Source organism: Artemia franciscana, chromosome 5 (genome assembly GCF_032884065.1).
Source record: "Artemia franciscana chromosome 5, ASM3288406v1, whole genome shotgun sequence".
Lineage (NCBI taxonomy): Eukaryota > Metazoa > Arthropoda > Branchiopoda > Anostraca > Artemiidae > Artemia > Artemia franciscana.
Genome location: NC_088867.1, coordinates 4,209,576 through 4,231,704, shown reverse-complemented (window position 1 = coordinate 4,231,704; position 22,129 = coordinate 4,209,576). Strand labels below are relative to the sequence as shown.

Sequence of the window (22,129 nt, the reverse complement as noted above, 5' to 3'; positions counted from 1 at the left end):
ATTCGAACTTTAGCGTAAAGAGCAAGGTAATGACGAGGGGGCAAACCACCTTATATAAGGTAATAATTTCTGTTCGTTTTCAGTTTTAATGTTGCTCCTTACTTTCAGTTGAAAAAACTTGTTTAATTCCGAATAGTTTTTTAAATAATGCTGCAAAATCCGGAGCCCCCTTCATGGAAAATTCTCTTCCCTCTTGAACGATTCCTCCAAGAAAAGATCCTCCAACGTAATCCCATTAACTCCCCCCCACAACAATACCCCTGAACACATCTGTATTCAAAAACAAATACTATTCAAACAATGGGCAAGTTTATAAATTGCAGTTCTTTCCCCGGGGACTGTGGGAAATTGAGTCCTCCTAAAAGACGTAGTTATAAAACATTTCGACTCTGTTGAATAAAATGGCTATCTCAAAATTTTGATCTGGCACCTCTGGGAAAAAAATTAGCGTTGGGAGGTTCTAGTTGCCCTCCTATTCTTTTGTCACTTAAAAAATGCACTAGAACTTTTAATTTCCGTTGGAATGAGCCATCTTGGGATAATCTAAGACCACTGGATCGATACGATCACACTTGGGAAAGAAAAACAAAAACAAATGAACACACGTCCGTGATCGTTCTTCTGGCAAAAAATACAAAATTTCACATTTTTGTATATAGGAGCTTAAAACCTTGACAGTAGGGTTCTCTAATACGCTGAATCTGATGGCTGTGATTTTCATTGCGATTATATGACTTTTAGGGGGTTGTTTCTCCATTTTTTTGAAAATAAGGCAAATTTTCACAGGTTCGTAACTTTTGATGGGTAAGATTATACTTGATTAAACTCATATATTTGACATCAGCATAAATATTCAATTTTTTATGTACCTATTGGTATCAAAATTTGGTTTTTTTAGAGTTTCGGTTACTATTGAGCCGGGTCGTTCCTTATTTATAGTTCGTTACCACGAACTGTTTGAAACTTGCTGCCTGCTCCGATAACAAAGAGTTCATTGCCATTTTTATGTCATCGTCATCATTGTAACGGTTGCCACTGAGGTGTTACTTGAAGTGGAGAAACAAATGTTTCGCGAGAGTTTTGCATTGTCATGAAGACGGACAATGCCCTGTCTCAGCACGCCCTTTTTTTTTTTTTTTTTTTTTAGTCGCTCTTTGGAGCTATCTGAGGGTTTAGCAGCATGCTTCGGCATTAATAATGGTTCCTCGTTGCATGAAGTCGACCAACAAATAACCATGCCTATTCCAAAACACCGATACCATGATTTTGCGCTTGGACAGATTCTGTTTGGCATTCAACATTACATGGGAGTGTGTGTATTTCCATTCCATAGGCTGTTGCCTCGATTTGGGCATGATATGTCAATCCCATGTTTTGTCTCCAACGGTTGCCACCTCAGTGGCAACCGTTGCAATGATGACGACGACGTAAACACGGTAGACAACTCTTGTTTATCAGACCCGGTGGGGTATGATAAGTGTTTGACAAAAATTGACAGCTATGACGAAAAATTTAGTAAAGTATGAACTTTTTGAAAATAAATTTACTTTTTTGAAATAATCCGTTGTTGTGTACTTGTGTTCAAACTGACCTTTGTATTGGCTACTCTGATAATCTTAGCTTTTTTCAAGAGAGGTTTATGCCCAACCGCTTATTTATGATGGAGAAAATGTATGTTTAGGGACAAATGTTAAGCTCTGTGCCAGTATGGGCCGGGGAGTTCGCAGTTCCCTTCAACAGTTCTCAGAATTTTGACTCCAAAGGATTTTAGTCCTGTTTTAGCCAAATTTATGGCTTTATGGGACAACATGCCAAAAACTGACATTTATTTGCTGCAAGGTCTTATGTGTTAATTAAAAATGGCTTAAACTTTTGCTCGAATGGGCTCTTTGTCAATAGCCCATGACTTCTGCATATTTTTGTAGAATGTAGATTATGGTTCTTATAACTTGCCCTTTTGTCAATTTCAAATACCTTTTCAAGAGTGTTTACCTTTTTTTTCTAAAATTTTGAACCAGCATAACTACTAGATTCTGTAAATACGCCTACTTAATTCTAAACTTGTCTTTTAAAGCTTCGCTTTCTGTTGGCAAGGAAAGCTCTTTATTAATGATTTATTACTTATGACATATTGTTCTTCAAACGAATCGTTTTTATAGGGAAAATTGAAAAATCATTGTCTATATTAATTCTTTATTTCGCGTGGACTTCCATAACAAATCTTTTCCATTACAATTGTAAATATTTTTATCCCATTCCCGTTGCCCGTGTGTTATAGAATTCACTCTTAATAAATCTGGAACATATCCCTCGCATATGCTCCCCGCATATGCAGGGAGCACCCTGCGTACAGAGAATGATTTTCTTTATGTTTAATATAAACTTAAAAAAAAAGTTTATAGAAAGTTAAAGAAAGAAAGTAACTTTTACGTAATATAGTTAATGTTCGTTTGCTACAATACGAGAGTTATTCTAACACTGGGAGGGGTTAAACCCCCCCCCACACTCTTTCCTATAAAGTTTGACTTTCACACAACAACAATACTTCAAGAAAAAGGATTCGTTTAGTTAATTTTTTCAACCCCCTCAGCATGCCTTCAATCCCTAAGCATCTCTGCTACACATTTTTCGTATGCTTATTGTTCCAAACTGAAAGATATCCCTGTTAAATTCATATTCATCCGAACACTTGAACTATTTCATGGAGAGTTTGAAATTCGGGTCTAAAAATGTACGTTTGACGCCTTAGGTGCTCCTTCCAGCTAAAAAGCGTCTTCTAGCCTAAACACTAATAGCTGGTATACTACAACGAGGGGTGTTTTTATGCAAGGTCTACTTGAAGATAAGTACACAACGAAAAATGATTTCAAAAAAGTAAGTTTTCTTTTCAGAAAGTACACACTTTACTCTATTTAACGGCATAGTTGCTAAGTTCGTTCAAACACTTGCCATAGCTCTCAACTAATTTTAAAGTAACCTCTTTATAAATTAAATAATAAACAAAACAAGCTTTTTCAACTGAAAGTAAGGAGCAATATTAAAACTTAAAACGAACAATACCTTGCTCTTTACGCTAAAGTTCGAATTTTGTTCCAATTCTCTAAGCAGGACCCCTGAATCAAAAAGACAATTTAATTAAAAAAATAGCTCTTTTGAAAATGCTAAAAACAACTCTAGCGTAAAGACCAAGGTATCAACAAGGGTACAAACCCTCTTATATACGTAATAATTTCTGTTCTTTTTCAGTGTTATTGTTGCTCCTTACTTTCAATTGAAAAAACTTGTTTTTCATTTAATTTCGAATTGCTTTTGTAAATAATGCTTTAAAATCTGGTGCCCTTCATGGAAAATTCTCTTCCGTCCCAACAATTATTTCCAAGGAAAGATCCTCAAACGTAACCCCCTCATCTCCACCCTCCTGAAAAATCCCCCTGAACGCGTCTGTATACTTCCAAAAAACCAATACTATGTATAAACACCGGGTAAGTTCATAAATTGCAGCTCTTCCCCCGGTGACTAATGGGAATTAAGTCATCCTGAAAGACATAGTTATTTAACATTTCGACTGTGTTGAAAAAAAAACCAGCTATCTCGAAATTTTGATCTGGCAGCTGTGGGGAAAAATTAGTGTTGGGGGGGAAGGTCTAGTTACCCTCCAATTCTTTTGTCACTTAAAAATTGCACTAGAACTTTTAATTTCCGTTGGAATGAACCATCTCAGGATATTCTAGGACCACTGGGTCGATACGATCATACTTGGAGGCAAAAAAAAAAAAACAAAAAAACAAATAAACACACATCCTTGATCTTTCTTCTGGCAAAAAATACGAAATTTCACATTTTTACATATAGGAGCTTGGAACCTTGACAGTAGGGTTCTCTAAGACGCTGAATTTCATGGTGTGATTTCCATTGATATTCTATGACTTTTAGGGAGTGTTTCTTCATCTTTTCAAAAACAAGGCAAATTTTCTTAGACTCGTAATTTTTGATGGGTAAGATTATACTTGATGAAACATATGTATTTGAAATCAATATAAAAATTCAATTTTATCCTCATATCTATTGGTATCAAAATTTCGTTTTTTTAGAACTTCGGTTACTATTGAGTCGGGACACTCCTTATTTGCAGTTCGTTACCACGAACTATTTGAAACTAGCTGTCTGCTCTGATAACCAGGAGTTCCTTTCCATTTTTACGTCGTCGTCATCATTGTAACGGTTGCCACTGAGCTGTTACTTCAAGTGGAGAAACGAATGGTATTCGCTCGGTGGAAAGTCAGGACCGTTGGGTGGGTGGTCAAAGACTCCCCAGCCATAAATATCCAGCAAATTGCAAGAGTTTTGCATTGTCAAGAAGACAGGCAATTCCCTTTCTCGAATGCCTTTTTTTTGTTTTTTTTTTTTTTAGTCGCTCATCGGAGCTATCTGAGGGTTTAGCAGCATGCTTTTGCATTAATTAAACAAAAAAAACAAGTTTTTATAAATGAAAGTAAGGAGCGACATTAAAACTAAAAACGAACAGAAATTACTCCGTATATGAAAGGGGCTTTTCGTCCTCAACGCCTCGCTCTTTAAGCTAAAGTTTGACTCTTTCTCTTAACTCGACTTCTTAAAAATTTTAAAAACTTTAGCGTAAAGAGCGAGGCGTTGAGGACGAAAAGCCCCTTTCATATACGGAGTAATTTCTGTTCGTTTTAAGTTTTAATGTCGCTCCTTACTTTCATTTAAAAAAACTTGTTTTTTTTTGTTTAATTTCTGGACGTTTTTAAATTAATGCATTTTTTTATATTGGCTCTCCGCGCATAAATAATTAAAACAAAATTTGCATATTAATTTTTTTGGGCTGAATGGCTTTTCATAGTTATAATTGGAAGATTTTGAGAAAAAAGGAGCGAGAGAGGAGGCCTAGTTGCCCTCCAATTTTTTGATTACATAAAAAGGCAACTATAACTTTTAATTTTTTACTAACGTTTTAATAAGTAAAAAATATACGTAACTTACGAAGTAATTTACGTAGAGAACTGCTATATTCGTATGTTGTATTGCGTATATGAGGGGGTTCACCCCTCGTCGATACCTCGCTCTTTACACTAAAGCTTAAATTTTGTCCCAATTCCTTAAGAATGACCCCTGAATCACAAAGGCCGTAGAATAAATAGTTGACATTACTAAAAATAATTTAGCGTAAAGAGCGAGGTATTACGAGGAGGTAAACCCCTCATATGTATAATAATTTCTGTTCGTTTCAAGTATTAATGCTGCTCCTCACTTTCAGTAGAAAAAACTTTTTATATTTATTTTTTCATTGTTTTTTAAATAATGCTAGAAAATCCTGCGCCCCCTCCATTGAAAGTCTCTTCCCCCATAAGAAGTTCCTCCATGGAAAGATCCTCCCACGTAACCTCCCCCCCCTCAACCCTCCCCCCAAACCAAAAAAATCTCCCTGAAAACGTCTGTACACTTCCCAGTAACCATTACTATATGTAAACATAGGTCAAAGTTTGTAACTTGCAGCCCCTCCCACGGGGACTGTGGGGGAGTAAGTCGTCCCCAAAGACATAGTTTTTAGGTTTTTCGCCTATGGTGAATAAAATGGCTATCTCAAAATTTTGATCTGGTGACTTTGGGGAAAAAATGTCGTTGGAGGGGGCCTAGGTGCCCTTCAATTTTTTTCTTCACTGAAAAAGAGCTTTAGAACTTTTAATTTCTGTTAGAATGAGCCCTTTTGCGACATTCTAGGACCACTGAGTCGATACGATCACCCCTGGGAAAGAAAAACAAAAAAAACAAATAAACACGCATCCGTGATTTGTCTTCTGGCAAAAAATGCGAAATTCCACATGTTTGTCGATAAGGGCTTGAAACTTCTACAATAAGGTTCTGTGATACGCTGAATCTGATGGAGTGATTTTCGTTAAGATCGTATGACTTTTAGGGGGTATTTCCCCCTATTTTCTAAAATGAGGCATATTTTCTCAGGCTCGTAACCTTTGACGGGTAAGACTAATCTTGATGAAATTTATATATTTAAAATCAGCATTAAAATGCAATTCTTTTGATGTAACTATTGACATCAAAGTTCCATTTTTTAGAGTTTTGGTTACTATTGAGCCGGGTCGGTCCTTACTACAGTTCGTTACCACGAACTGTTTGATAATGGTTCCTCGTTGCATGAAGTCGACCAACAAATAACCAGGCCTATTCTAATACACCAACACCATGATTTTGCGCTGGGACAGATTCTGTTTGGCCTTCAACATTACAGGGGAGTGTGTGAGTTTCCATTCCACATAATGTTGCCTCAATCTAAGTGTGATAACCGAACTCATGTTTTGTCTCCAGCGGTTGCCACATCAGTGGCAATTGTTGCAATGATGACGACGACGTAAACACGGAAGTGAAATCATGGTTATTGGAGCCGGTGGCAAGTTTTTATGAAGAGGTTACTTTAAAACTAGTTGAGAGGTGGGATAAGTGTTTGACAAAAATTGACAGCTATGCCGAAAAATATTATAAAGTATAAACTTCTTGAAAATAAGTTTACTTTTTTGAAATAATCTGTTGTTGTGTACTTATGTTCAAACTGACCTTATTTGGAAAAAAACACCTCGTATTAGCTACTCTGATAATCTTATCTTTTTTTCAAAAGAGGTTTATACTATCGCTTACCTATGATGGAGAACATGTATGTTTAGGGACGAATGTATGTTTCTTGGGCAAATGTGTAAAACATTCTCGAATCAAACAAAGAGCATTGTCAACGTGTAAGAGCGAAAATTAGCGCTAGTGTCGACAAAAAATTAACATCTAGTATATCGCGTTTTTTACATTTTTCAAGCTTCGTAATTGTGTTTTTCTCAGAAACTGAAATCAGACGCTTTTCATTTCTCTAATTTCAGAATTTACACGTTTTTCTTTATTATTTCACTAAGAAAAAAAAATGCCAAGAAACACTAAACGCTCGATGGCTTCGGTAATTTTTATGAAGAGGTTACTTTAAAACTAGTTGAGAGGTGGGATAACTGTTTGACAAAAATTGACAGCTATGCCGAAAAATATTATAAAGTATAAACTTCTTGAAAATAAGTTTACTTTTTTGAAATAATCTGTTGTTGTGTACTTATGTTCAAACTGACCTTATTTGGAAAAAAACACCTCGTATTAGCTACTCTGATAATCTTATCTATTTTTCAAAAGAGGTTTATACTATCGCTTACTTATGATGGAGAACATGTATGTTTAGGGACGAATGTATGTTTCGGTTTGTATGTTTAGTCTCTAAACATGTATGTCTAGCCAAAACAGGGCTAAAATTTTGAACCAGCATAACTACTAGATTCTGTAAATGCGCCTACTTAAGTCAAAACTTGTCTCTTAGAGGAAAGTCAAAACTTTTAGAGAAAAGAAAAGTCAAGCCTTTTCTTTCCAAAATTTTTCGCAGGAATCTTCTTAACTTTTAATGTCCTTGTTTATTTGTCTTTTTTCTGATGTTCCAATGTCAACTTTGTCTTTTCTGTTTCTCTACTGTCTTGGTTTCTACTTATTTCTATACTTGTAATTACTATAAGTTTTTTTTTGCTTTATGCTAGTGTTTATTCTTCCACATCTTCATTTCATATGTATTGTTTGATTTAGGATATTATTTATGGTTCTTTTAGTGCTCTTTTATTGTGTTGTCTGGCCCATTACAAGCAAAGCTTCTTGGGCCAAATAACTTTTTTACGTTTGTAATAGTGTCTTAGTATTAATAAAAAGATTCATTGATTGATTGATTGAGAGCTTCGCTTTCTATGGGCAATGAAAACTGTTTAATAATATTTCATTACTTCGAACAGCTTGTTCTTCAAATGTATTGTTTTTATAGGGGAAACTGGAAAGCATTGTCAATATTAATTCTTTATTTCGCGAGGACTTAAATTTGTTTTAAGAACGAATATCCCACTTCATAACATTCCATCCCCCAGACCTGGGAAGCTAAATATAAAACATTTTTATAATTCTAAACCTTAAGGCTATTCCAGTTTTTTCTTTTTGGCGAACTTTTGTCCTTTTTTGGTAAAGATTGTTTTATTACACCACAAAATGGCAGAAAACGCCACAATGACTGTGGATTGTGGTAAAATGTGCAATTAACTGGTTATTTTTCGCTTGAATAAGTTATGTCCTGATTTTCCAGGACCATTGGTTTAATGCAATCCCCCATGAGAAAAAACAACATACATTAGTGACCATCCTTCTTCGATGAAATACAGAATTTCGTCTCTGTTTAAATATGTTGCTGAAACGCATAAATTAGAGTTCTCTGATATGCTGAATTTGATGGTTTAATATTTGTCAAAATCCCTTCCCTTTTTGGGGATGTCTTTCCCTGTTTCCTAAGATTAGGTAAACTTTCTCAATAATGAGATTAGGAACAATAATGTTCCTAATCTTAGGAACAATAATGTTCCTAAGATTAGGTAAAACTTACTCATTATCTTTGATGAGTATCTTCAAACTTAGTGCATCTTAAGTATTTGGAATCACCACAAAATTATTTTTCTTAGTTTTAATACTATTAGCAAAATTTGATCTTTACTTGCAGCTTGTTACGATGAACTGTTTGAAATACCTATATCTATATAATAATACCTATTATACCTAATACCTAATACCTAATTCCCAATAATACCTAATACCTATGCAATAAGATTGAAGCAGTCAACCGACAGCTTTCATATTGCAGACCTAGTCAAAATATTCATGACAATGAAGGAAGGTCCTTGATTAAACTATTCCCCCATCCCTTGTTTCCTTCCATATTTCTAATTTTAATGCATATTATAATTCTTGTAATACATATTTAGAAAGTATAGTGCTTTTCAATCATTCTAAATCGAACTTATATCTCATTGAACAGATATTTCTGGCATTGATTTCGGTTGATATATCCGATTGATATTGAACCAATATCTCTTTTGCTAATTCATAAGGCCGCTATAGTTTTCATTTTCTGTTTAAATTGAAACATCCATTCGTGACCAACCTTCTTAGAAAACATGCAATTTTTTTATGCTTGAAATTAAAGCCTATGGATTAAGCCCCTTTAACATGCTGAATATAATGGTGACATTTTGACCAATATTTGCCCTGTTTTAAAGGTTTTCCCCCTTTTTATAGAACCGTGCAAATTTCCAGAGACTCGTCACTTTTGATAATAACTCTAAACTTTGGAATCACTTTAAACTTTCAGCATTTTGAATCACTAAGAGCAGCAAATTTTTTTCGCAAATATATTGTTGTCAAAATTTCTTACTTAATTTCATCGGTTGCTTTTGGCTGAGGTAGTACTGAAAGTTCGGTACTTATCGGTTATATAATAGACACTTGGGAAGTAAAGTTCGATTAATGCTAATGCAATGAAATAAAATACTATGAATACATAATAGTTTAGAAACAAATTTGGGCCATATATTTGCACATTAAAGGGGGAGGGGCGTAAAGGATAGCATATATTAAATGCGTGAACTAACCATTGCTGTATTTAATATATGATATACTTTACCCCTAACCCCTTATCCTGGAGAAATATAATTGCCTGTTCTTCGGTCCCTGGCAAATCCCAAATCTTAACTTGAACATCCATGATGAGACACTAGTTTCTATTTGTAGTCAAAGCAAATTAACCAGTTATTATCCCATCTGATCTTTGCCATGCAAATGATCGACAGTATAAAGAAGTTACTTGACCAGTTTCTTGAGTCGAAATTTTATAGTGTCTATTATATAACCGATAAGTACCGAAAGTTCTCTACCACGAAATATCTTATCATTGATGCATCTTAAATAAATATATAATTCTAGTTTTTGAAAGCCAAGATAGTTTCTTGGGCAAATGTGTAAAACATTCTCGAATCAAACAAAGAGCATTGGTAACGTGTAAGAGCGGAAATTAGCGCTAGTGTCGACAAAACATTAACATCTAGCATTTCGTGTTTTTTACATTTTTCAAGCTTCGTAATTGTGTTTTTCTCAGAAACTGAAATCAGACACTTTTCATTTCTCTAATTTCAGAATTTACACGTTTTTCTTTATTATTTCACTAAGAAAAAAAAATGCCAAGAAACACTAAACGCTCGATGGCTTCGGTAATTTTTATGTTGATACTTGTGCCAGTTTCCATTCTAATAAATGACACATACTCCTTAGAAACAGCATTAACAAGATAAGTGATCAAATTAGAATGTGTCTCACCCAGTGAACAATCAAAGGGATCTGTCATTTAAATAAAAATACAACATTTCAAGCATACGTAAAGCATAACTGCGAGTAATTTATATTTAAAAGTTTAATGTATATACTAGTAGCCTAACCGAACGAGTAGGCTACATCTGATAAATTGCAAAAGGTCTGAACGACTGGTTTTGTAATGCTTATTGGTTCGGTCTGGTTCTGGCTTTGGTAACATTATATTATACTTTCGATTAATATGAAAAGTTTAGCTTTAATTATTGGAAAATTTGACACTTCGGTGATATTGAGTCTATCATTGAAGTATTTATTGACTATTTTATTGCTGACGGCATGAGAATTCGACCAAGTTTCGAATGACTGCTATTTAACCCCTTTCACAGTCCACCTACGGCCCGCAAATTTGACCTCTAGTAGATCTTTTCCGCAACTGAAAAGTGTACTTTTTCCTCAATTAGTCTATGCTCTAATTCTGGCCAGATTGGCTAGTACTACGACCCTTTTCACCACTCCCGAAATTTTCTACCTAATTTCAACCTCACAAATCACCAAAATTTTTACTTCCTTCAATATCTCCCCACTAAGTGATATTAATTAATTAGTAAAACACAAATATTCACGAAATATTTGAATATTAAGGGGTTTACACAAATAAAAGCAATAAGATATGTTTGCTTATTATATTCCGAAGAATTTTCCCGACTTCTCACGTAGCCTATTTGTCTAACTCTGTTTGACAACGTCGTGGATAACCTATGTCCATATTCTCATACGCAGATAGTATTTTTAGGCTAGAAATATGTCTCAACAGAACCTACAGATGCGAAAGTTCTCACAATATGTCCGAAGTATAATTCTGCGTCCATCAAATTTGTGTATGCTTATGAGTCTTTTATAAGAAATATACTTGTCTGTTAATTACTCAAAGCTCATACGTCATCACTTTTATAAAAAAAAAAAGAATACAAATAATATTTTTCAACTGAAATGATTCTCACAAAGACAACGTCAGAGAAATAACATTTGGAGAACCAAAAAGAGCTGGATTAAATTTTGGTACTTATGTATTATACGAGAAATATTCAAGAATTTGGATCACGAACATGAAACATTACCCGTTTTCACGGTGTTAATGCCAGACAATTAGCTTCGGCTCGCTGGAAAATACATTGTGGCTATATTTTAACTAAATATTTGGTTGGTATTTTGGTTAGGTTGCGTATTTAATATAATTCACTCTGGGCGGCCCTCTTCCATAATTCTTTGTTGCAGTTTTCACGATTTTACTTATAAAGTATTATATTTTCATCATATTTTGTTTTATTTTAATAGCATTAACCAAACTTCACTTCTCGAGTGTTTTTCGTATAATACACAAGTATCTAATTTTTATTATGTTTATTTTTTAATGCGGTTTCTCTTCCATTTTGCTTGAATATATAACAGCTTTCGTTCTGTTTACCAGCCATTTAGAAAATATGCATAAACTTTATTATGTTTCTTGTAATATAATTGTCATTAAGTTCACGTTACAGGCAGTTATTCGATTACTAATTAGAAATTAACTGCTGTGTGTATAGTTAGTCAATACCAAGGTAAAATTTTTCCAGTGCAAACACTTTTATAAGAAATGGTCATTGATTTTATGCTCATCCTGAGGCAAAGATGCTATTTTGAATCCTGACAAGATTTCGAGGATTTGTCTGATGGAACATGTGGCATAAAGAGGCGTAAAAGAGGTTTCAAAAGAGGCATAAGATATTAAATATCTTGGCGGGTATTCAATTCCAGAAATTGCCATTTGGCCAAAGTTTTCATTTTTGTAGTTTCTTGGAATGGGAGTTCTTGCTATTTTTGATGTCTCATTTGTTCAAATACAAGTGATGCTCATTTCTCAAACTTTTTTTGTGTTGTTTCAATTGTTTGGTCTTGATTCCCCATGTCTCATCCCCCCTAATCTGATTTCCTTGTGCATCATCCCAACTTCGTATGTTGTTTCTCTATATATCACTTGTTTCCTATTTTGTAAGGATAAAACGAACAAAAATGAAATTTATTAATGTGATACGGAAATATTGAAAAACAAAAAAAAACAAACATTTCGAAATATTCGCTTTGTTTTTTAAAGTATTTTCGTTTGGTCTTCATAAAACCATTTTTGCTCGTTTTTATGGCACTTGGTATTTACCATGTAACATATAGCGATCGAAAATTCGTTCGGCCTGTCTGTCTGTCGGTCCCGGTTTTGCTAGTTTACGCACTTCCAGATAAGCTAGGAGGATGAAATTTGGCAGGCGTACCAGGGACCAGACCAGATATAAATAGTCGTTTCCCTGATTCGACCCTTTGGGGGGGGGGAGAGTGGGGGGACGGTTAATTCTGAAAAATTAGAAAAACTGAGGTATTTTTAAATTACCAACGGTTTATCGGATCTTAACGAAATTTGACATTTAGAAGGATACTGTGTCTCAGAGCTCTTGTTTCAAATTTTCCGACCGGATCTGGCGACATTGGGGGTAGTTGGAGGGGGGAACCTAAAATCTTGGATAACGCTTAGAGTGGAGTAATCGGGATGAAAATTGGTGGGAAAAAAAGCACAAGTCCTAGATACGTGATTGGCATAACTGGAACGGATCCGCTCTCTTTGGGGGATTTGGGGGGAGGGATAATTCTGAAAACTCGAAAAAATGAGGTATTTTTAACTTATGAAGGAGTGATCGGATCTTAGTGAAATTTCACGTTTAGAAGGACCTCGGAACTCAGATCTCCTATTTCAAATTCCGATTGGATCCAGTGTCATTGGGGGGAGTTGGGGGTGGGGGACGGGAACTGGAAATATTGGAAAACGCTTAGAGTGCAGAGATCAGGATAAAACTTGGTGGGAAGAATATCCAGAGGTTCAAGATACGTGACTAAAACAACGGACTGGATCCACTTTCTTTGGGGGAGTTGGGGGGAGGGGTAACTCGTAAAAATTAGAAAAACTGAGGTATTTGTAACTTACGAATGGGATTGAAATTTTATATTTAGAAGGATCTTGTACTTCAGAACTCTTATTTTAAATCCCAACCAGATCCGGTGACATTGGGGGGAGCTGGAGGGGGAAACCGGAAATCTTGGAAAACGTGAAAATTGAGGTATCTTTATCTTACGAATGGGTGGTTGGATCTTAATGAAACTTGATATATAAAAAGATCTTATGTCTCAGATGTTCTATTTTTAATTTGAATCTGATCCGGGGACGTAGGGGGTTGGAGGGGAAAAACAGAAATCTTGGAAAACGCTTAGAAAGGGGAGGTTGGGATGAAAGCTGATGGGAAGAATAAGCACAAGTTCTAGATACGCTATTGATATAATTAGAACGGGTCCGCTCTCTGGGAGAGTTGGAGGGATTTCTAGTGCTTTGGCGAGTTTTGTGCTTCTGGACGTGCTAGGACGATGAAAATTGGTTGGCGTGTCAGGGACCTGCACAAATTGACTTGACAACAGTCGTTTTCCCCGATGCTACCATCTGGGGGGGGGGGCTGAAGGGATAGGAGAAATTAGAAAAATGAGGTATTTTGAACTTAAGAGTGGGTGATCAGATCTTAATGAATTTTGATATTTAGAAGGACCTCGTGTCTCAGAGCTCTTACTTTAAATCCCGACCGGCATTAAGCCTCTTATTTTCCTTTTAAATCAATCTATTGATTCCTAGAATTTTGCTAGGGCTCATTCCATATGGGCTTTTGGCTCTTAGCTCTTCCGAACTCGTCACAAGTGCCATTTGAGCTCATAGCTCTTGTTTTTTTATATTATGGCAGGCCAATGTGCAGGCCCTTCGAAAAAAAAATATATAGTTTGTTTTAGTAGCCAATGTCCCTAGACGCAACCATCAAATTTTGTCAAGAGTCAAAAATATTCCAGTTCACTGGAACGCAATTTTCCAAATCTCACGTGTTATTATTTTTAGTACCCCCACTACTCCCCCACGAAGCAGCAGTTCTACAGGTAATGGAATTGTACATGGTTTCAAAAACCATAGGTCAGCGAATGTATGATGAGGGTGGTGATTTCTAAGCCCTCTGAATCTCCTCCAGGATCAAAAATAATTTATTTAGTGTATGATTCTTTTAATTAAAGTAGGAAGCTGCTTATTTATAGGATGGAACATCATACCAGGGAGAGAAAAGGGAATACTGCGAAAGAAATATAAATAGTTTGTAAATTAAATTTGAAACATTGAAAATTAGGGGGGAAATGGTGCAATTTTAGTATTTCAGGCCGAAGGCCCTTGCCCCCTTCTCTTCTGCGTGATTGCCGAAAAGAAGTTTTCACTTCTATGTCTTCTCTCCTGTATTATACTTTATAATAGTAGCTCCTTTTGCGCCAATTGAAATCTTAAATTTGATTCTTCTAACTCGCAAATTTTAACGATTTTATGTCTAACAAAATAAATGGGTTGCTATCAGTTAAGTACAGAATTCAGCCACAGAGTCCGTCGGTCGTGGTTTCCACGACCGACGATTAAAATTTATACAATCCGATTTAACTTTATACAATTTTATTGATCGTTCTCTTAAATATGCAATTCTCCTCCATGTCTACGCCACTTCACGCGCAGTTGTCCTACTGTGAGCATGTTCAATTCACGTGCTGATTTTCTTTTACAGATCAGCTGTATTTAGTTTTACACCTTTTAGTGCAGACAGAAGACGCTTGTTGTCAGGTCAGATGAATAATGTATCTAATTTTAGGATATTATGCTCAATCAGACCGTTTTAAATACAGGCTAGTGCAGATATAGGTAGTATAGGTACCATTTGCATAGTTTTGATTTCAGGTAGAATTTGACCCAACTGGCTGATGTTCTGATAAAAATGCAATTGGGAGAATCAACCTTTAACTATAATTGAAGATTTTGCACTGAAATATGTATGCATCAATAAAAAACAAATAAATATAATCATAAACTTAAGTCAGTGGAACACACCAGAGAATAAAAAGAAACATATATTTTGGTAGTTCTTTCCGACGGTGCTAAATAACATACAGAAGAAGAAAAAAATAAAGGACTAACCTTCAAAAGCCTAAAACTAAGAATCCACTAACAAAAAAAGAAGATAAGCAGCTTCTTGCAGCAAAGCCAAAATGGGACTGAACCCAAAGAACAAAAGAATATTCAAATTCAAACATTACTAGACTGAAAATGAATTCCGTCACTGGCATTTGACACAATCATGAACTATTTCTCTTTGATTTCATTAATCTATCTTATCCTCCTATAATTTTATAAAATATACAAGGAACCGGCTTCATTAAATTGTCGTAAATAGTGCTGTTACTATTGACATCATTAAATTGTCGTAAATAATGCTTTTAAGGATATCTTGTCTATCTGTATTTAAACTCAGACTATTGAATTTATATTAATTTCATAAAATGTATACGCAGATTACATAAAATGTAATCTGCTTCAATTAAATTGTCGTAAATAGGGCTTATAAAATATCCCGTGTATCTAAATTTAAACTGAGGCTATTGAATTTGTATTCTTAATTTCTAAAGCCTCCCGAAGAAACAGTGGTAAACTAATGTTTGTTAATACTAGATATACCTCACCAAAAAGAACAATAGGACTTGGGTTTCCTGTAGAGCTAAAACAAAATCAAAATATTAACTTATAATTTGTATCTTTATATTTTTTTTCTTCCTTAGTTTGTGACCGAACAATCTTTCTCCAAGAACTCTACCAAACATAAAATTTATTCTTCAATCAGAGGACCTTACACATAGCAATGGAAGAAATTGGGCGTGTTATGTCCTCGCCCAAAATGAAAAAAAATATTGTACTCCAATTTATTCCAAAGAAAGACAACCACATTATTCAGTAAAATTTCCTAAGGCTTATCACCAATTTCTGAACTAGTAATGTATTTTATTTCGCATCGAATCACCGTTCACTATCACACCGGTGCTTACATTTAAAAAGAAATAAAAAGATGGCTCTTACAGCCTACAGTGGTGGGCTACTCTAATAAATCGTAAATATTTGGTACTTTTCATCCCTATCTTCTATTACTTTCTTTTCTCCTTCTTTCTTTCTCTTCATTTTTGCTTGTTTCTTTGTGACAGAGACCAATCGACCTCCTAGCTCTATGTCTACCTATGTTAAAAGTTGATACCTTGTGTACTATATTTATTCAGTAAAGTTCAAGTTCTAAGTTCAAGTTTTCCCCGAAGGATTGATCGTTTTCCCCTTCGGTTCCTCCAGTTCAATGGGATAATCTTTAAAGCTGAACCTTCTCTTTCATTTTTGTTTTCCTTCAAGAAGTAATGTTCTTCTAGGTTTCAAGATGTAAAAATGACATTTTACTGTTAACAAGTTACATAAAACTATGAATAAAATATTAAATTTTCTGATACTGTTATGAAGATCAAAGAGCTGTATCCTTCTTCTCTTCTGTCTTTTATTTTCCTAGCCGCGAAACTCAACTTCCAATTTTTCATGGAAATTATAGCCTTATTTCTTTGAAGATATAAATACGATATTTTGGATAACGTAATAAGTCTATAAATAGGCATTTATTGGTTTGGAGCTTTCATGGACCAAAGTTATCTAGAATAGATCAAAACCCAAAACGCTAAGCAAATTCTTAAGGAAATTTTGTTCGATAAATGAGTTGTGATAATTCGATAAACGACAGCTCAAAAAGAAAAAAAAGTTTTTTTTTAATATTTAATGTAAGAGAGTGAGCAAACATAAGAAATAAAATTTATGAGGCTATGAAAAGGAAATGGCCTCGAAAATCGTATTCGGTGTTGTAGTTGAACCTAGGAGCCAAAAATTGAACGTGACAGCAATAAAATACGCTGGATATTAATATGTTTTTATTATATAGTTTACGATTTAGAATAAATTTCTTTATAATTAAAATATTTTGATTAATTTCTTGTTTAACCGGGATCTTCTAGCAAGTTACAATTTTGAAGAACTAGCATCCAAGACACTTAGAGCGTGTAACGTGCAATCGCTTAAGAGTTTTGCTGGGTTAAACACCAAAAACCTGAAAACGATTAATGTCAAACCCGCTCAAAGCACGCTTCAAACCCAGTGCCTGAAAATACAATTATTGTTTCCATTCTTCGTTTACCCTGACTCACCGCCTAAGTACTCGCCATCACCAGGTAATTCTCAAATCTCGACTGATATAATGAGAATCCTCTGTCACAAAATCGTAACTTGAAGTGGTATTATCAAAATCTTAGATTGTATTATCATAATCTCGCAAGTTATTAACGAAATATCTTTAGCAGCAATCAGAACGCGTGTTTGACCTAAATTATTATCAAAATCTAAATCGACGCTAAAAAATCGAGTCTTGTACTATCAAAATATCAATTATTGCCAAAATCTTGTGTGATACTATCACAATCATACCTGAAATTATCAAATATCTTGTGTTGGATTATGAGACTCTCACATGGTATAATGAAAATTCCCATGATATCATCAAAAACTTACATAGTATTATCATTTATCATGCATGATATTATGAAAATACTTCCTGACATTAACAAAAATATTTGTCTGGTAATATAAAAATGTGACTGATATCGTCAAAACTGATTTAATGTTGGCTAAATCGTGTGTGCTATTACCAAATTTAAGACAAGACTGCTTGTGTGATATTATGAAACATCTCTTACTACATTATCAAAATCTCGACTGATTTAATGTGAATCCTTTATGAAAATATCAAAACCATGCACGGTATTTTCTGAATCATGCAGGTTATTAATAGCAAGATATTATCATTTAATCTTGCAAGCTATTCAAAAAATATTTTCAGCTATAATCAAATCGTGTCTGCTACTACCAATTTCTAATATGATGCTATCAAGATCATATTACCCACTAATGTAACTTAACATAGTACTATCAAAATTGTGTTTGCTATTATCGAGATTATCAAAATCTTGTTAATATTATCAAAACCTTACATGATATAATCAATGTTTTGCATGACATTACTAAATCATTTTAAATTTTACAAAATCTTGTCTTGTATCATCAAAGTCTTGTGAGACATTATGAGATTCCTCTCGGGCATTACCTACATCTTGAAAGTTATTATCAAAATTTATAATGGTTCTAGCAAAATCATGTCTCTTGCTATCAAAATATTATCAGGCCTTACCGAATACCTGTGTGGTATTATAGAAATCTAGTCTGTTATTGTCAAGATATAAAATGGTGACATCAAAATAATGTCTGCTATAAACAAAGTTTAATATAGTAATATGAAATCATGATTCCTGTAATCAAGAATATCAAAATCATGCCAAGTATTACCAAACTCTTGCATGATATTATCAAAATATTGTCTGGTATTATGAAAAATCTCGCACTGCACTATCAAAATCTTGATTAACATAATGAAAATCCTCTAAGGCAATAGCAAGATCCCTCACGATACTATCAGAATCCTTCAAGTTATTGACAAAATCTTACATGGTTTTAGGAATATCTCACATATTATTAACGAAATATCATCAACAACAATCAAAACGTGACTGCTACTACCAAAATCAAACACGATGCTGATACGATTAAAACATGAACCAACGGATTTAATACATGATTTTTAATAAGATGATAGAGAGAGAGAGACAGAGAGAGAGAGAGAGAGAGAGAGAGAAAGAGAGAGAAGTTTATTAATATTAAATATAAGACAATACAAAATACAATTCAAAATCGAATTACAATGCACTTAATTCCCCTCGAAAGGCTCCATGGCCAGGGATACAAGGGGGATAAGAGCAAAAAATAATATACAAGCAATTAATTCAATATAGCAATATATTTATGTGGGATACAATATAAGCAACAAATAGAAGGAGAAAAAAAAATAGAGAAAATACCTGAGTCTGGGAGTCAACCACGAACAGAACACAGGGAACATCAACTCCTCAGAGGAAAAACAAATATATCATTCTATTTGATTCTTTATTAAATGATCCTTAAGAATCCATTTAAAAGTCCCAAACAAGTGGCAATTCTGCACTGAAGAAGATAGCGAATTCCAGATCTGTTGACAAGCAATGTGGGGATTGAAATCTGATTGAATAGTAGGGGTAGGCGGAATGTAGATATTATTTGAAGAACGAAGGCTATATGGAGCTGAATCAGAAATAAACATAGGAGTTTTCCGAAAGATTGCCGTGAAGTTGATCAAAGACAAAAGAAGCACAAGAAATAATGTAAATAGACCGTAGATTTAAGAGCGGTGTTGGTGAAGAACGGTTGGTGTCCATAACCAGACGCCGTGCTTTATTATACATGACGGAAAGTTACTGCAGCGTAGACGGAAAAGTAGAAATCCATACAATGGGGCAATAAGAAACATGTGTCTAGACAAGACAGAAAAAAAAAGAAGTTTCAGAATAGATCCAGGAAATGTGTATCTAAGTTTTCGAATGATACCCAAACTCTGTGAGACCTTAACCCTAATCATGGCTACATGGTTTCTGAATGAAAGTTTCTCATCAAGCAGGATACCAAGAAACCGGACCACCCAATTCTCTGGTCTACACAAGGAGCCTTGTGACACCTGAAGGTGTGTAAGCTGAGGGAAAGCTATACCAATTGAGAAAAAATAAGAAAATGTGATTTACCAACATTCAAGACCAAGTAATTGGCCATAAACCATGAAATAACTCTCTCAAATAATGCCACAAGATTAAATTTGATATCAAATTACGTCTTCCCAATCGTCCCAAGAGTGGTATCATCAGCAAAAGCAACAAGAAAATCTTCATTAGAAGAAGTATTTGAACACGACTGAGCATCAGGATGACACAGCTTGCAGCAAGCCAGAGGCCAGGTGTTTTTTACAACCGAAATCAGATCATTAACATAAATCAGAAATAAAGAATCATAATTTCCAGAAATATCTTGAAAATGTCTTTGGAACGATGATTGGGTGCTATAGGGTGCCGTAGGGTCAGTCATAGTGTGACAAAGTGGTATGAATTGAGGGAGTGTAACACGTTGAGGGTGGTTTGCGAAAACACGAATCGTTGGATTTAATGCATGATTTTATTATGAAAATATCTCTCGAATTTCTAGGAATGATGAAGTGGTGATAGAGGAATGCTCCAAGACCAGTCATAGAGTGGCACAGTGGCGTGAATTGAGATGGTGTGTCACGTAGGGGGGGGGGTTGATACCATGAACCATTGGACTTAATGTATGCTTTTTTACATGAAGATACCTTGAAAATGTCTTAGGAATGATGGGGGGTACTAGGGGGTGCTCAAGGTGCAAATGATAGTGTGACACAGTGGTGTAAATTGACATGGTGTATAACAGAGTCTTTGGTTGTGAAAAACAATGGATTTAATTCATAATTTTTAAAAAGAGATTATGTGAAAGATATCTAACGAGTAGCGAGGGGTGGCCCTCCGATGGAATTGCATACTAGGGCCCACATTGAAATGGAATGATACAGCCCACGCGGTTAGGCTAGGGGGCCCGGTAAAATTGGATGCTAGGGGTCCCAATGGGACTGGATGCTAGTGCCCCATTGGAATTGGTTGATAGAGGCTCCCGTTGGAGTTGGGTGCTAGGGGTCTGGTAGAATTTCTTGCTAGGGCATGGCGTCTTGAAGGTTCCCCACTGGTGAGCCCCTGAAGGGTTTTCCCTGGCCCTTGTAGGTTTTCCTAAAGACTCTATTATGTAACAAGTAAGCACAAAATGCAAAATTAAACATTCCCTATGATGTAAGCCTCTTGAAGAAAACATTCCCCATGTTGCAACATGCAACTGCGTCTTGAAGAATTTAAAAAAAAAGTATCAGGAATGGGATTCGAAGGGATATGGGCCTTGTCGGAAGTCTTATACTGTCACTACTTTTAAGTATTAAGAGTAGGTACGGGGGGACAGCAGCTCCATTTTAATTACGAATAAAAATTTTATGTAGAATAGAAAGTTAAATTTGAATGTTTAACTGCAAAGACACTGGGTGGGGGGGTGACATTACCAGAGGTTGTAGCTGCCTGAAGACTACATTGGAAACAATAGCTGGAATTATGCTCGGCGTATCCTTCCCATCCTCTGGAATCGTGGTCGTAAAAAGTCTCGTTCAAAGAATTTTTCAAATCTAAACCGTTTTACTCCTATAGGATGAGATGTCACTTCAACAAACTACCATTACCCCTAATTTGCGCACAAAACCAAAATTTTGATCCCATTTGGGCAAATACGTCACAAGTTCAAAAATCTTGGAATGGCTTTTCAATTTGTAGGGATCAAAAATAAACAAAATCCAAAGATATATTTTCACTCGATGATATGCTTCGCTCACACATTTCTGTGCAGTCTACAATTTCTTCACTAGAAACAAATTAAACGCAGACAATAAGCAAACTAGAGAAAACGATTTTTCTCATACAAGTAAAGAGGGGAGGTAAATACAAAAACGTAAAGGGACACCGGAATTTCAAGTGTAACCCCCCTTCCCCTCCCCCCGAACAAAATTTTTTAGAAGTCCTTGCCAAGTAGTAAATAAGCATATCAAATAAAAGGGATAAAGAAGGGAAATAATTATACCATATGCACCTTTGTGAAGATAGGATGAAAATTCTTTTGAGCCTAACCCCAAACAGAAAATTCAAAGCCACCAAGCCCCCCCCCCCCCGGCAAAGCTGTCCCTAATATGCTTAAATGGATCTCCCATTTGTGAGACAAAATTGGTAAACTTAGGAAAAAATTATAGCCTCCGAAACACTCATTTTCGAAGAAAAAAAGATCCCCTAAGAAAATTGTAATGAGGAAAAACTTCAGTGTCTCTTTTCTTTAAGCTATCACTGTTGGTTTTCTTGTTCAAATGTTAATCGCACACAGTTAGGGTTT

The 22,129-nt window shown here is 35.1% G+C and overlaps 1 protein-coding gene and 1 long non-coding RNA gene across 6 annotated transcripts in view; one reads left to right on the top strand and one right to left on the bottom strand.

The window, feature by feature from the left end:
* The window catches only part of LOC136026901 (uncharacterized), a 107,391-nt gene extending 92,019 nt beyond the window's left edge, over positions 1-15,372 (bottom strand). The window contains exon 1 of the long non-coding RNA XR_010617436.1: positions 15,293-15,372. This is a non-coding gene — a long non-coding RNA (uncharacterized LOC136026901). The remainder of the gene's footprint in view (positions 1-15,292) is intronic.
* LOC136026899 (protein amalgam-like) overlaps positions 1-22,129 on the top strand; it is a 214,682-nt gene that overhangs the window by 187,295 nt on the left and 5,258 nt on the right. The window lies entirely within an intron of this gene.